Here is a 17,886-nt window from a genome sequence, read left to right as displayed (position 1 = left end):
AGGGAGCACTTGCTCCTAAGTGTAGGTCATGATCCTAAATTGGATCGTGATATATATATATATATATATAAAATACATGTCCTACTCCTAATACATATGGGATCAGGGTTATTTACTACTATTAACATAACTATTCTAACACTCCCCCTCAAGCTGGTGCATATAAATCATATGTACCCAGCTTGTTACATATGTAGTTAATACAAGGACCATTAAGGGACTTGGAGAAAGTATCTGCAAGCTGATCATTCGACCTCACAAACTTTGTAGCAATAGTTCCCGAGAGTATCTTTTCTCTGACAAAGTGACAGTCAATCTCAATGTGTTTAGTTCTCTCATGGAACACTGGATTTGACACAATATGAAGAGCAACTTGATTATCACACACAAGTCCCATCTGACTAAGCTCACCAAATTTCAACTCCTTGAGCAATTGTTTGATCCAAATTAGCTCACATGTCGCTATAGCCATTGCTCGATATTCTGCTTCTGCACTAGACTGAGCAACCATATTCTGTTTCTTGCTCTTCCAAGACACTAAATTTCCTCATACCAAGACACAATATCCAGACGTAGAACGTCTATCAGAAGGTGATCCTGCCCAATCAGCATCTGAGTATCCAACGATCTGCTCATGACCTTGATCCTTAAACAATATACTTTTTCCTGGGGCTGATTTTATATACCAAAGAATACGGACAACTGCATTCCAATGACTATAACATGGAGAATCCATAAACTGACTCACAACACTCACAGGAAAGGAAATGTCAAGTCTTTTCACTGTAAGGTAATTTAATTTACCAACCAATCGCTTATATCGTGCAGGATCGCTAAAAGTCTCCCCTGTCCTGGCAGAAGTTTAGAATCTGGATCCATCGGAGTGTCAACAGGTCTACAACCTGTCATTCCTGTCTTCTCAAGAATATCTAAGACATACTTCTGTTGTGAGATCACAATACCTGAGCTAGACTGAGCGACCTCAATACCCAGAAAATACTTTAGTTTGCCCAGATCCTTAGTCCGAAAGTGTTGAAAGAGATGTTGCTTATATTTAGTAATACCATCTTGGTCATTGTCGGTAATAATAATGTCGTCAACATAGACCACCAGATAAATACAGAGACTCGAAGCAGAATGTCGATAAAATACAGAGTGATCAGCTTCATTCCGAGTCATGCCAAACTCCAGGATAACTGTGCTGAACTTATCAAACCAGGCTCAAGGAGACTGCTTTAGACCATAAAATGACCGGCGCAAGCGACATACAGAGCCACGAGACTCCCCATGAGCAATAAACCCAGGTGGTTGCTCCATATAAACTTCATCCTCAAGGTCACCGTGTAAAAAGCATTCTTAATGTCCAGCCGATAGAGAGGCCAATAGCGAACAACAACCATGGATAGAAAAAGACGGGTTGATGCTATCTTAGCTACGGGAGAGAAAGTGTTACTATAATCAAGCCCAAAAATCTGAGTGTTTCCTTTTGCAAAAAGACAAGACGATCAACCTGGCAATCCGGGGCCGACTTTGATTGGATAAACCGAACGACAACCAACAATAGACTTACCTGAAGGAAGAGGAACAAGCTCCCAAGTGCCACTCGCATGTAAAGTAGACATCTCCTCAATCATAACCTGTCGCCATCCTGGATGAGATAGTGCCTCACCTGTAGAATTTGGGATAGAAACAGTGGAAAAAATATGATATAAAAGCATAATAAGGTGATGACAAATGACATAGTGGGGATTAGGATTAAAAGTGGATCGTACACCTTTGCGGAGTGCAATTGGTTGACTAAGAGGAGACAAGTCCGCAGTAGGTGCAAAATCTGATGCAGGACGTGAATTGCCTAGGCTTGATGTTGGACGTGGACGACGATGATAAGTCAAGAGTAGTGGAGCTGCAGAAGGTTGAACTGGATTAGGTGGTGGAACTGGAGCTATAGGTGGTGGAGCTGCAACGAGCAGTAGGTGGTGGAGTTACAACTGGAGCAGTAGGTGGTGGGGCTGGAGTTGTAGAGGAAGATGAATGGGAGGTAGTGACTGAATCTCCAAAAGATGAAACTGGTAGCACCTCAGAAATATCTAAGTGATTACTGGATCTGTGAAATATGATTGGGTTTCAAAGAAGGTAACATCAGCAGACATAAGATACCGCTGGAGGTCAAGAAAATAGCATCGATAGCCCTTTTATTTTCTCGAGTAACCCAAAAATACATACTTAAGAGCACGAGGAGCTAACTTATCTTTTCCTGGAGTAAGGTTATGAATAAAACACGTGCTTCCAAGATACGGGGTGGAAGAGAGAACAAAGGTAAGTGGGGAAACAGGACAGAGAATGGAACTTGATTCTGGATAGCTGAAGATGTCATATGATTAATAAGATAGCAAGATGTAAGAACGACATCCTCCCAAAAATGCAGCGGAGCATGAGATTGTATGAGTAGGGTACGAGCAGTTTCAATAAGATGTCTATTCTTTCTTTCAGCTACCCCATTTTGTTGAGATGTGTACGGACAAGATGTTTGATGAATGATTCCATGCGAGTTCATAAACTGTTGAAATGGGGAAGACAAATACTTTAGGGCATTATCACTACGAAATGGGTGGATAGAAACCCCAAATGAATTTTGAATTTCAGCGTAGTAGGTCTAGAAAATGGAAAATAACTCAGACCAATTTTTCATCAAAAATATCCAAGTGTACCTGGAATAATCATCAATGAAACTGACAAAATAGCGGAATCCCAAGGTAGAACTGACCCGACTAGGACCCCAAACATCTGAATGACTAAAGTAAAAGGTGGCTCTGCTCTATTATCAAGACGCCGAGGGAAATGGGAGCGGGTATGCTTACCGAGCTGACATGACTCACACTCTAGAGTGGACAAGTGAGATAAAGCAGGTACCATTTCTAAAGTTTTGACAAACTGGAATGTCCCAACCGTTTATGTAATAAATCTAGTGAATCGGTAACAAGACAAGTTATTGAAGGAAGACAAGATGCGGGTTCATTTGATTTTGCAAGGATAAGGTAATAAAGTCCATCTGATTCACGTCCGGTACCAATGATCCGCCCCGTATTGCATTCCTGTATAAAAACAAGTTCATCAAGAAATAAAATAGCGCATTTAAGTGATTTGGCTAAGCGACTAACGGCTATGAGATTAAAAGGGCTGAATCTAAAGGTAAGGAAGGAAGTGGGTTTACTTGACCTATTGCAGTTGCCATGGTTTGAGGCCCATTGGCCATTGTGACTGCTGGAAGAGATTGAGAATATGAAATACTAGTGAAAAGAGATTTGTTACCAGAAATATGATCAGATGCACCTGAATCAATGACCCAAAACTCAGAGGTTGAAGATTCAGAGACACAAGTCACACTACTATCTGTTTGAACAACGGAAGCTATCCCTGAAGATGTCTGTTTACATGCTTTGTACTGAAGTAACTCAATATAATTCGGTAAAGAAACCATCTGGATTGGATCCAGTGCATTGGATCCAACGGATTGTGAGTTAAAGGCTTCTGATACGAATGCCATTATAATATTGTGCCTGAAAAAGCAGAATTTTTTTGCGAATCACTGTTCACGCCGGAAAAATCAATGTAGCTTGCCGGAAAATTCCAAAGTTGTCGGAATTTGTTGGAAATAGTACCAATGGACTCGGAATTTATGTGCGACTAGGCTATCCTCAAGAAGCTTGGCCAAAATATGGCCGGAGAAGCACGCATGCGCCGGCGCATGGGACAGACGCGCCGGCGGAATCGCAGATCTAGGTGGCGCGTGAGGCGTCTATTGCCGGAGAATCTTTTTGGGGTTTGGTCATCGGAGGTTTCTGAATCTAATGGTAGTGATGGTTTGTGCACAACACTCACCAAACATAAGAAGACGCAAATCAGTCACTTAGGTCACCGAAAAATTGCACGGTGACTGAGTTATTTCTTCCCGGATGTCGCTGGAATGACGCACAACGATCTTTTCTCACTAATGCTCTGATACCATGTGAGAATGCACATGAGAAAAATCTGATATTATTCACATACATTAATTATGATACAATGAGCCCTATATGCACATATATATATATATATATGTCCTACTCCTAATACATATGAGATTAGGGTTATTTACTACTATTTACATAACTATTCTAACAGTCATACTCTCTTTTGTCGGAATTTGTCGTAACCAGGAAGGATAGACTCGGAATTCCCTTGCGAGCAAGCTGTCCTGAAGAAATATTTTCAAAATATGGTTAGAAAGGTCACTGTTCATGCCGGAAAAATATAAAAGTGGTCGGAATTTGATTTGAATTAAATGGGTAGGCTCGGAATTGTGAGGAGAGCAGACTGTCCTGAAGAAGCTTCGCGAAAAAATGGCCGAAAAGTGGTCGGAACCCTCGCCGGAAAAGTTGTTGCCGGCGTGTGGCAGCTTTTCTGCCGGATAAATTTTCAGGAGTTGGTCGCCGGAGGATGATCTACCTCGTGGTAGTGTTGGTTTTTGCACAACACTGGCAGAAAGTGACTTTCACGTAGTGAGGCCTTAGGTCATCGGAAAAATTGCACGATGACTAAGTTCTTTCTCCTCGGTTAACACTGGAATGACGCACAACGATCTTTTCTCATTAATGCTCTGATACTATGTGAGAAAGCACGGGAGAAAATATATTATTGATATTGGTTACTCAATATAATACAAGAGGTCCTATTTATAGTTGTACTCTACAAAGTACATATTACTCTGATTCCAATGTGGGACTGCACATAACTAACAACCTGTAAAGCCTTTTGATGTTGCTAACCTGTAAAGCCTTTTGATGTTGCTAACCTGTATGTTTTCTGTCTTAGTTTACTGAGAGGACTTGTCAGGGATTTGGCCAAAACTATTCATTCTCCATAGAGTTAAGAGGATGCTTCTTTCTCTTCTGGAAGTAAATGAGCAGTCTCATTGCTGGTGCTTGAGATGACGTGAAACTTTCTGTTAGTCCAATTTAAGAACAAAGTTGTAGTATTAGAAAATGCATATAAAATTCTAATGCAAGGACAATTTTAAGACTCTCTTCTAGAAGAACAAAGACCTACATAGTCATCATGTCTGAACGATCTATTAGGGACATCAACCAATTCATCAGTGATCTGCATTTGATTTTTGGACCATATGGGAAGAAAGGAACAATGTTTGCTTTGAGGGCAAGAGGAATCACATTGCTAGAATACAAAATACTCGTCTTCAAAATTTATCTTTGGTGTAAGAAATGTTTAGTTGAAAGTCTAGATCAATATATGGAGTTTTTGGATGTGCTAAGCAACTTGTAACTGGAAGTATGCTATTATAAGTGTTGTCTGATCTTGGTGTAATCTTATGTACCATCTTGATATTTTTATCGATAAAATCTGGGAAAATAGTCAAATATACCCCTCTACTTTGGTATATTATTCATATCTACCCTCCGTTATACTATCCGGTCACATATACCCTTAACGTTAGCCAAACTTCTTAAAAATATCCTCCACCTAACGGAAAGCCACCAAATTAAAAAATAACCTTTTTTTTAAAAAACCCATTAATAACCCGTTAAATCCCTTTTATTTAATGCACTTCTTCCTTATAGATTAGTCATCTCCTTCGTAGTCATTTCTTGAACTTAAAAAGTGAAAGACATAAAAATACCGACAATCATATATTCTTTTATATATTGAGTCACGATTCTTTTAATATCCTTATTGTATGTTTATTATATTCTACCTTTTCAATTTCTTTTTTTCTTCTTCTAGCTTTTCTCTTTGTTTTTTTCCCCACCATGTCGAATTATGCCGAGTATTCACCATGATTTTTTCCCACCACGACTTGAATGTTTATAGCATCTTATTAGGTTATTATGAAGTCTTAAGGCAGTTACCGAGGTATTTCTTCCTCCAACAATGAGCCTTTGTTGATGAGTATTCACGCACCATATTTTCTTATTTTGCTTTAAGCATTTGAGCAACGAGTAATTGTCGCCAAATCACGCCTTAACAATCAAAGTTAGATTTCAACCTATGGGATGAGATACTCATAATTCTTAGTAACAACTGAACTCATAAGAAACAAAAGTTAGAAAATAATTAAAGGAGATTCAATTTAATATCAAGCTAGAGTCTAAGAAAATCATCAAGAATGAAAGAAAGTACACCAACAAGTTGGAAAGTAACTTAACAACCTAAGTACACTAACTTCATGCATTAACCAAAGTCCAAACACAAATATTGATAAAGTATATATTAGTTATTACCGACATACAAACCAACTATTAAGTGTGCATTGCATTAGACAAAGGGATGCCATATTATAACCATAAAAAATACTACGCCACCATGAACAACTAAGAACCAAAAATATAAGTTTTTACTGGTCCTATTGCCACCATTATTCTCGGTCTCTCTAAATGAATAAAATGTGTTAAGACGTCTCAGAAATTTGGGTTCCGTATTTTTATATGATGGGTTTAACGGGTTATGGGTTAATGAATTTTTAAAATTTTTTGTTAACGGTAGATGTGAACAATATACCAAAGTAGAGGGGTATCTTTGGCCCTTTTCCCATTAAATCTTTACGTTATCGAAAAAAAAAGAGTAGAAAAGCTAGCTGAATATTTGCTCTCAGAAAGTTCATGATTATTTCTGTGGAGATATAAAGAAGTAGAAATTTAAATCGCCGATGCTCATACCTTTCTTGTCTTCTAGGTCATGAACCTTGTAAGTATCAGTTCGCAGAAAATTATCTGCTTTAGAGCTCTATTTTATCCTTCCTGCTCCCTCTGTTTCCTGCTTCATGGTTGATATCTTCATTCATTTTTTCCAGTTCTTCACCACCTATCTTCTTTTATGTTCATTAGAAGGGTAGGGTAGTCACCACTAAGTGAGGGTCCCCTCTTATTCATAGCATCACCTTTTGCACTGTGAGTTGCTGATGTAGGTTTTCACAGGGGTTTTCGTTGACCTGGATTTATTCAAGGCCAATGAGGAGAAAGCTGCTGAAATGGTACAATGTAGCAATCATATGGTAAAAAATGAAGAAGAGGACATTAGTTTAGCTGGTGAAGAAGAAGATGCAAATCTGATGGTCAAGTTGAAATTTCTTACTTACAAGGTAATGCAGTTCATTAACAATGAGTTGATGTCACGCTTGCTGTTTGTGAGTTGAAACTGGTCGTTCTGCTGCTACTAGGGGCATATATTTTCAAGTTGTAGTTATCTTTTTTTAATTCAATTGTTATATCAGAATGCATGGCTCATGCAGAATAGAGCAGTGGATGAAATAGGTTTCCAATATTTTGTGATTACCAACTATAACCAAAACAATTAGCTTATATGATACTGGAACCAAAGTTGGCCGCTCGGAGATAGTTAGATATCTTCCTAGTCTCAACCACAAATGTTGCTGACCAAGGATTCACAGTATGAGAAATCACAGTTTGTGGGTTCCAGGACGGAGTATGTCTCAAGGCTAAAACTTTAAGGAAATGACGAAGGGGTACCGCCAGATGTGGAACCTGCTACTTAATTTTTTTTAAAAGCTTAGGTGATACTGCATTAATCATGTCAATGCAGGGTAATTTTCTGATTTTGTAATTTGATGCCCTTGACGGAGGCTGGGCTGATGAGGGCGGTCAAACAGGACCGGCAGACTTCTAGGCTAGCAAGCTTTGAAGAAATGGTGTGTATGTCACCTTAGGCGAATCCCACATCGAAATGGGAGAGGAAAGTGAAGAGCTTTATGAGGCATGACATAAGTTCACATGGTATGCGCGCTTTTGGGGCTCAAGATGGTGTAGCCCAAAAAGACAAATCCGTGCGGACCTAGGCCCAAAGAGGACAATACGTACCATGTGCTTAGGCCGTGACAAATATGGTATCAGAGCTGAATCTCCCTCGGTGCGTTGGTGAGGCAAACCTCAGCGAGGACGCTGAGTCCCAAGGGGTGAATGTGATGCCCATGACAGAGGGTGGGCTGCTAGGGCGGGTCAAGCGGAACTGACAGGCTTCTAGGCTAGCAAGCTTCTGAAGAAAGGGTGCACATGTCACCTTAGGTGAATCCAACCTCAGAATGGGAGAGGAAAGTGAAGAGCCATATAAGGCATGAATTAAGTTCACATGGTATGCGCGCTTTTGGGGCTCGAGGTGGCGTAGCCCGAAAGACAAACCCGTGTGAGCCTAGGTCCAAAGTGGACAATACGTGCCATGAGTTTGTATCGCAACAAATATGGTATCAATTATAAAGAAATTGCAGAAAGATGGTGTGTGGAAGTAGGATTCAAATAACGAAGCTCCGTGATCTTAAAACATGAAGGAATATTTTCTTATAGATACAGTAGCAAGACAGCCATGGTTTTTTTTTTTCAACCTGTTTAGTTTTCCATTTATCTTATCTCCTTGAATCCCATGACAGTAAGTGTGAAAAAGAATTTTGACAAGGTCAAAAGGAATTTTTTGTGGAATGGAAACAAAGAAAAGAGAGCCTTTCAACTGGTAAAATGGGATAACGTGATTCAAGATAAAAGAAAATGTGGACTCGGAATTGAAAACATGAATGTACATAATCAACGCTTACCAATGAAATGGTTGTGGAGATATGACAAGGAGATTAGGAGGTTGTGGAGAAGAGTGATCTCTCCTAAGTACTGTAAACACTAAACAGAGAGTTTGATTACACGTACTGTCGATTCACATGCTTTGTGTCTATGGAAACACATTTGCAGTTTATGGTCGGAGTTCGAAGCTTATACAAAAGTTAATGTTGGATATGGCTGGAATCAGGGATGGCAAATAGGCGGGTTGGACTGAATTTGGGCGGGTCAAGATGAATTAGGTCAATAAATGGGTCATTGCCCAACCCAGCCCAAAGTGTACTTGGGCTAAGATGGGCTGGGTCAAGATGGGATAAACAGTGAGTCATGGCCCAACCCGTCCAACTTGACCCATATTTTAGAACCATGCTCATCTTGCATAAACAAAGCATTTTACCTTTTATACACCTACGTATAAAAAGTAAATAAATACTATTAGTATTTTGAGAATCAAAAATATATTTTTTTAAATAACAAATTAGTATTTAAAATGTGTAAGTTAAAAAATATTTTGTGGGTAGGGGTTGGAGTGGGTGGGTGGGGTAGAAAAACGAAAAAATAGAAAACAGAAAATTGAAAATACAAAAAAAGTAAAAAAGAAATAAAAATTGAGGGGGTTTGCGCGGGGTGGGGTGGATGAATGGTGCAGAAAAACGAAAAAAACAGAAAATTAAAAATACAAAAAAGAAAGTGGGGGTTTGCGGTGGGTGGGGGTGCAGGAAACGAATAAACAGAAAGGTGAAAATACAAAAAAAAAAGTAAAATTGGGGCAACTAAGTGAATTTCTAGATAAGTTGGGTTGAGATCCATTTGTTTTGGATGAGCTTCATAGGTTGTATTTGGGCTACTTCGTGAGTTAGAATGGACTATAAAAAATAATGGGTTAACTTGCGCTCAACCCAAATAGACCCATGAGCTAAAATATTTGTAGCTCAATCATTAATCTCTGGCCGGGTTCGGTGGGTTGGATGGGTTGCCCTAGCTGGAATACAAGATTCTGGTAGGATTCCGGGAATGGTTATACTCTCTTATGATAGCATGTAATGATCTTTTTAGCTTCTCAAAGGGTTGTTTCTGAATCTTGGAATGGAAGCAGCTGGTGCATAAACTTTACAAGACTTTGATTTGACTGGGAAGTACAAAGGACGGCCCTTTTGTTAATAGAGCTGAAGCAGGTATCAGTAAGTGCAGAAGAAGATCATCTTAGTTGGAGGTGGCAACAGAAATTCTTTTCAGTGTCTCATGCTGTAGACAGTGGAACAAAGAGCTGCCCAGTAATCTCAGTTGCCACAAACAGTTATGGAAAACCATATGCCCCTCACAAGGTAGCATGTTTGATGTGGCGGCTCACTCATGATGCTTGTCTTACTCAAAGAGACTTGAAGCGACGGGGAATGATGATGTGGCAGATGCTATTTGTGTAACAAGGAGGAAGAGAGCAACAATCATCTTTTGAACAGCTGCACAGTAGCAAAACAACTATGGAGCCTTTTCTTCAACCTGTTCAGTCTGCCATTTGTGATGCCTTGTTCTCTGTAACATTTGCTGTTAGGTCAGGGCTGTGGTGGTATTAGAAAGTCTCTGAAAAGAAAATGGAACAGAGTGCCAGCTTGTGTCTATTTGGTCACGTGGGGAGAGGAATATCAGGTTTTTTGAAGGGAAAGACAACCCGGTGAAGTTGCGAAGGTACAGATGTTTGTGGTTTTTGTCTTTGTAGTGTAGCATTCGAGATGTAAGTGATGAAGACAGCTGTTAGAGTTCATCAGCTCACTACGGGATTAGAGTTTCTTTTTGTGTACAGATGTGATCCCTTCTTTTCGTTCTTGTGGAAGGAATCCCAGAACTGGTAACTCACAAGCATTATCTTAGTGCTTGGCTGTTGTCATTTAAGAATTACTACATAACAGTTTCCAAAAAAAAGAAGAGGTGAAGTAAGAACGATGGAGAAGTAATGCCATATACTCGCGCATGCTTGTTGACTTCCCAAAAGAGGAGCTGCTTGTGCGCGGGGTTTCTAGTACCACATATGCATTTTTGGGCCTTCTGACCTAAATGTATATCATATCTATATTTCCTAGCTGGTATTGACAAAGTCTTGGGTTGTACATGAAGGATAAAGAAATGATGTGAACACGAGCACTCAAAGGTGCGCCAAATGTTGATGAAGTTGGAAGCCGACCACATAGACCAAGGCTCAAATTTTTGTGAAGGCAAAAGATAAAATTAAGCGATTTCCATCTCAAGTGTTTGTGAGTAGAGTTTCGCGGTGTTTGTACTTGTGGGAGAATGCTAGTGCTAGTGGAATATAGAGGGACACACAAGTTGCTTTAAACACCACAAAATGATGTAAAGGCGAGGAAGGGGTTAGATACAGAGTTCATGGTTAAGATCACATAGCTGGAAGCAGGATGTGCCCTCTATGGGGTTCTTTATATGTTAAGCCCGCGAAGTGAATTAAAATAGTGAAAGTGACAGTAGCGGAAACTCAATTTTATATTTTTGTAAAGTAATATGATACTTAATAAAATCAAAATTCTGAACATAATTGGTTAGCATGCTATGTTGCATTGAAAGTTCTCACATGTTGAGCAAAGAAATTTCGTGTTATTTTTGTTTCTTTACTGTGCAGTTGAGAACTTTTCTGATCCGTGATGGCTTGTCGGCTCTTTTAAAAGAAGGTCCCTCTGCTTACAGTGATTATAACATGAGGTGAGGTTCATCTTATCGTGGAAGTCAAATGTATATAGTGTGAATAAGTCACAATTACTATACCAAAAATTATGACAGCCACCAAATAATAAATAAGACAATAAAGCAACAATAAAAAGAACACGAGAATTTACGAGGTTCGGCTAATTTTGCCTACTCCTCGGACACAACCAATATTTTATTACACTCCAAAATACAAGTGAAATAATACTAAAGAGAGAAGATACAAATGCCTTAAGAAGATAAGAAGGCAAATAAGAGGTGTGTTTAAATCCTAAACATTAGGCCTCCTTTTATAGGGAAAAATTCTCAACCCCAAATTGTCACCAACCGATGTGGGACTTTTGACAATCAACAAATCTCCACCTTGGCAAAATTCCACATCTTCAATTTTCTCTCAATAACAAATTTTGGTTGTGTCTTCATCTTCAATCTTCAGTGTTCAACAATGTTGATCATATCCAAATAATGTTGAAACTTGACCGCAGTCACCACCTTTGTCAGCATATCAGCAGGATTCTCTGTAGTATGAATTTTCTTCACCGTGACTCCACCTTCTTCTATGATTTCTCGTACAAAATGATACCGAACATCAATGTGTTTCGTCCTTGCATGATAAACTTGGTTCTTCGCTAATTGAATAGCACTTTGACTATCACAAAAAATTGTGATACTTTTTTGTTCAACACCAAGCTCCTTTAGCAACCCTTGAAGCCAAATTGCCTCCTTCACAGCCTCTGTAATAGCCATGTACTCTGCCTCTGTTGTAGACAAAACAACTGTTGACTGCAAAGTAGACTTCCAACTAACTGGTGCCTTTGCAAAAGTAAACACATAACCAGTAGTTGATCTTCGTTTGTCCAGATCACCCGCAAAATCCGAGTCACAATATCCAACTACATACTGATTGCCTTCCTGCTCAAAAACTAACCCAATATCTACAGTATTATGAACATACCGTATAATCCACTTCACAGCTTGTCAATGCTTCTTTTCCTGGATTATGCATATATCTGCTAATAACTCCAACAACTTGTGAAATGTCAGGTCTCGTGCAGATCATTGCATACATCAAGCTACCAACAACATTTGCGTATGGTACTTTTGACATATACTCTCGTTCAGCTTCATCCTTTGGCGACATAGTATTACTTAGCTTAAAATGGGGAGCAAGTGGAGTACTAACTGGCTTAGTCTTTTCATCTATGCCAAAACGTTGTAGTACTCTTTTCAAATATTCTTTCTGAGATAAACAGAGTTTCTTTGAACGTCTATCTCTTATTATCTCCATGCCAAGAATTTTCTTTGCCTCACCCAAATCCTTCATCTCGAACTCCTTCTTCAGTTGAATCTTCAACTTATCAATTTCTTCCGAATTCTTGGAAGCTATCAACATATCATCAACATATAGGAGAAGATATACAAAGGAACCATCTTTAAGCTTGCGCAAATACACACAATGATCGTATTTGCTTCTCTTGTACCCTTGCCGCAACATAAACTCGTCAAATCGCTTGTACCATTGTCTAGAAGATTGTTTCAATCCGTACAACGATTTTTCAAGTTTGCACACCATATTTTCTTTTCCAACAACTTTGAATCCTTCTGGCTGAGTCATGTAGATTTTCTCCTCCAATTTTCCATGTAAAAATCCATCTGAACTAGTTCCAAATCCAACTGTGCTACCAAAGCCAACATAATTCTAATGGAGGAATGTTTTACAACTGGAGAAAATACTTCATTGTAATCAATTCCCTCCTTTTGAGTATATCATTTGGCCACCAATCTTGCTTTGTAGCGAACATCTTCTTGGTTAGGAAATCCTTCTTTCTTTGCAAATACTCATTTGCACCCAATTGCTTTCTTTCCCTTCGGGAGATTGGCCAATCTCCATCTATGATTCTGATGAAGGGACTGTATTTCATCATTCATGTCAATCCTCCACTTATCTTCTTCTGAACTTTAGACTGCATCTTTATAAGTGGTAGGAACATCATCAGCTACAATTGAGGTGACACAAGCAACTGTCTCTATGAGACAAACAAGTTTTGTTATTGTCCTTTTTGGCCTGCTGGTTGCTATTGATTCAAGTTGTTGTTAAGGTTCCTGAGTTGGAATCTCCCTCTCTACTGGCTCTTCTTCCAGAGGATAATCTTCATTTGTTTCCCCCTCTGCTTCTTGTGTAGGAAAAATAAATTTTCCCTCAAACTCCACCTGCTTAGAAGCACCCTCATTTTGTTTGGTATCTTCTGTTACCTTATTTACCATAGCAGATTCATCAAAGGTAACATCCCTGCTGAATATTACTTTCTTTGTCATAGGACACCATAAGCGATATCCTTTGACTCCAGAAGTAATTCCCATAAAAATAGCCTTCTTTGCCCTTGGATCCAATTTTGACTCTGTCACATGATAATATGCAGTTGAGCCAAACACGTGCAAAGAGTCATAATCTACAGCAGGCTTTCCATACCATTTTTCAAATGGTGTCTTGCCATCAATAGCAGCAGATGGTAGACGATTAATGAGGTGGCATGCATATGTAATTGCCTCAGCCCAAAATTCTTTGCCCAAGCCAGCATTGGACAACATACACCGTACCTTCTCCAGCAAGGTCCGGTTCATACGTTCTGCCACTCCATTCTGTTGTGGTGTATGTCTAACAGTGAAGTGTCGGACGATGCCATCATTTTCACAGACCTTATTGAAATGATCATTTTTGTATTCACCTCCATTGTCTGTGCGAATACACTTGATCCTCTTGCCTGTTTGATTCTCCACCATCGTCTTCCATTTGAGAAAAATTCCCAACACTTCATCTTTGCTCTTCATTGTATACACCCATACTCTTCGGGAAAAATCATCAACAAAGGTTACAAAATAGTGCTTCCCACCCAATGAAGGTGTTTTGGAAGGACCCCAAACATCAGAGTGTACATAATCCAAAATGCCTTTAGTATTATGGATCGCTGTACCAAATTTAACCCTTGTCTGTTTCCCTTTGACACAATGCTCACAAAACTCCAAGTTGCAAGCCTTTACTCCTTTTAACAATCCTTGATCTGATAGAGTTTTCAAGGATTTTCCTCCAGCATGTCCCAAGCGCATGTGCCATAGCTTGGTTGCTTCTGCCTCTTTGTCGTCACTGGATGTTACTGTCGCTGTCCCAATAACTGTACTGCCACGATAGCGGTACATATTATTATTCTTCCGATTAGCCTTCATTACCACTAGTGCACCAGAGCATACTCTCATCACTCCATTTTCTGCAATGATTTTGAACCCTTTTGATTCTAGGGCTCCCACAGAGATGAGATTCTTCTTCAAATCCGGTACATATCGAACATCTGTTAATGTTCTGATCATTCCATCATGGTTCCTTAATCGTATTGAACCAATGCCATATGAGGTAAGAGGGCTGTTATCCGCTGTGTGGATGACTCCATATTCTCCTTCTTGAAATTCCACGAACCAGTCCCTGTTGGGACACATATGATAGCTACAAGCCGAGTCCATCAACCATATGTCTGATGATGTTGATGACTCTGTTGTAACTAATGAGAAGTCTGAATCATCACAATCAGCTACATTTGAATCCATAATGGCCTTTCCATTGTTATGTTTGGCCTTATTCTTCAACTTCGGACAGTCTTTCTTCCAGTGCCCTTTTTCTCGACAAAAGGCACATTCATCTTTGCTGGGTCTGGATCTTGACTTGGATCTTCCCTTCTTTGTCCTCGTTTGATTTTGAGGACGACCCCTCACAAACAGTGCTTCTCCTTCTCCGCCCTTCTGTTTTTCTCGCTTTCTTTGTTCATAGCTGTACAAAGCTGAACAAACTTCTCTGAGAGAAATTTCGTCATTTCCATGGAGTAGAGTAGTTTCAAGGTGCTCGTACTCATCAGGAAGTGACGCCAACAACATTAAGGCCAAGTCACCATCATCATAAGTTGTATCCATATTTTGCAAATCTGTGACCAACTTATTGAAACTGGTGATATGTTCATTCATCGTGGTACCAGGAACATAGGTGAAGTGAAACAGTCTCTTCTTCATGTACAATTTATTTTGACTGTTTTTCTTCAAAAATTTATCCTCCAGTGCTTTCCATAATTTACTTGCAGAAGTTTCCTTTGTGTATGGATATTTCTGCTCTCTAGCAAGGTAGGATCGAATGGTACCGCAAGCAACACGGTTGATAATTCTCCAATCTTCTTCTCCAATAACATCTGGTCTTTTTTCTTCAATGGCAAGATCTAGCCCTTGTTGAAAAAGGACATCTAGAACCTCGCCTTGCCACATCCCAAAATGTCCTAATCCGTCAAAAATTTCTACCGCAAATTTCGCATTTGACACAATTCTTGTCATAAGCGAAGATGCCAATGATGACGTATTGTTGACACTTGATGTAGATTCTTCTTGTTTATTGTCTCCCATCTTTGACACAAATATTATTTAATAGCTGACGACACAAATCAAGATTATTTCCTTTCTGGTGTGGAAGATCAGACTAAGCTGCAACCACAGAGCATACTCAGACAGAACCTTGACTCAGTTACCAAGATAAATCTTTTCTGATGTGGAAGATCAGACTATGCTGCAACCACAGAGCATACTTAGACAGTACCTTGGCTCTGATACCAATTGTTGCGGAAGCCAAATGTATATAGTGTGAATAAGTCACAACTACTATACCAAAAATTATGACAACCACCAAATAATAAATAAGACAATAAAGCAACAATAAAAGGAACACTAGAATTTACGAGGTTCGGTTAATTTTGCCTACTCCTCGGACACAACCAATATTTTATTTCACTCCAAAATACCAGTGAAATAATACTAAAGAGAGAAGATACAAATGCCTTAAGAAGATAAGAAGGCAAATGAGAGGTGTGTTTAAATCCTAAACGTTAGGCCTCCTTTTATAGGGAAAAATTCCCAACCCTAATTTGTCACCCACCGATGTGGGACTTTTGACAATCAACACATCTTGTTGGTCCTTTGTTCTTCAACTGTCAACATCTGGTTTGGATTCCTTGGTGGCTTCATATGTGTTCTGTCTGCATTTCAATTTGTTGGATAAAGAGCTGCTGCTACATTGTAGGTCGACATAATTCAATAATTATAAGTTGTTCCATTCACATCTTAATTGGTCTTTTAAGGAGTGTTTATCATCACATAATTAAGTGCTACAGTCTTAAATGAATTATCTAAATTTTCTGAAATGCTCATAATGATTTGTCATGATCAGCCTTCACTTTATGGTATTCTACAACCATATTTTTATTGAATTTAGCAGGTTAGTAAACTTTTGTTGAATTTCTAGTTTTGAGATCTTATATGTCCAACACATTCTCAAAAATAAAAAAATCATTCTCAGAAGATCTTATATGTCTAATCTGGCTAGTGTAACTACTGTGAATCTAGACTTCATTATTTTGTAATAGTTGTGTATAACCCAAGTTGTAGAGGGTGTCTCTAACAAAATCTTCCCTTTGTTCGTGTGTTGGGACTATCAGGCCTGTATTTACATTCTCAAGCTTGTGTTTCTATGGCCGACTTGATTCAGTGATACAATGATATGTTTCGAGTGCATTTCTTCTCAAAATGAGAGAGTGCTGTTCTACTTATCAGAAAAAGAAAAGAAAAAGAAATGATATGTTTCGAGTGCATTTCTTCTCAAAAAGAGAGAGTGTTGTTCTACTTATCAGAAAAAGAAAAGAAAAGGAGAATGATGTTTTCTGGATGTACTTTCTCATCAATCCTCAATGATAAATGATAACGCATATTAATCTTTATAATAATATTATCTATCTAGGCAAATGAACAATTGGAATACATCAGCAGCCAAGCGACAGGAACTCAGCAAGATGCTTGATGAATGGTAATACTAAATGAAGTTATGATTTTCTATGATGAGTCACTTTTATTTTCCCAGTGTAGCATCTTACGAGGACTACATTCTCCAGGGCAGTATATATGCACAGAAAAAATTGGGAACAAACCATTATCATCATCCACAGCCCCAAGTGAAGCTAACACTTGCCTAGTAAACCTTTACCTAAGTGAAGCTGAGCCCTTCCTTGAATAATATGCAAAACGTAGTCCACAAAATCAGGCTTTGATCGGATCTGCTGGAAATTTTGTCAAAGTTGAAGATTTCATTGCCATTGTTGAAGGACAAGATGAAGAGGGTGGTCTCGAGCCTGAGAAAGATATTGCACCTTCAAACTCTAATATTTCCACCAAAGACATGGTTGCGAAGAATGAGGGTCTCATTGTTTTCTTTCCAGGTAAGATAGAACTGGTTTTAAATTTCCAGACTGTATACAATATCTGAATCTTTATGGTGGTTCATGTTCTCTAGTAGTTTGCTTGTAGTTGCTGATATAAACCCTGGAGTCTTTTATGTTTTTTGTACGTAATGCACCTCTTTTGTTTATAGAACACCCTGCAAGTATTAAATAATGCATTCTTTTTGACACGCAATGCTAAATTGCAGGAATACCAGGTTGTGCTAAATCTGCTCTTTGTGAGGAAATACTGAATGCTTCAGCAGGGTTTG

General features: G+C 38.9%; 1 long non-coding RNA gene across 1 annotated transcript; it reads right to left on the bottom strand.

The window, feature by feature from the left end:
- Positions 1–4,660: 4,660 nt before the first annotated feature.
- LOC138872480 (uncharacterized) lies at positions 4,661–8,992 on the bottom strand. The gene is made up of 3 exons (XR_011400868.1): positions 7,130–8,992; positions 6,711–7,016; positions 4,661–4,981 (listed from the first exon to the last, which is right to left on the bottom strand). It is a non-coding gene; the product is annotated as an uncharacterized lncRNA (long non-coding RNA).
- Between the last annotated feature and the right edge of the window lie 8,894 nt (positions 8,993–17,886).

The sequence above is a fragment of the Nicotiana sylvestris genome, chromosome 7, assembly GCF_000393655.2.
Source record: "Nicotiana sylvestris chromosome 7, ASM39365v2, whole genome shotgun sequence".
NCBI classification, from domain to species: domain Eukaryota; kingdom Viridiplantae; phylum Streptophyta; class Magnoliopsida; order Solanales; family Solanaceae; genus Nicotiana; species Nicotiana sylvestris.
Note: the sequence above shows the minus strand (reverse complement) of the source record. Positions and strands in the feature narration are given on the sequence as shown.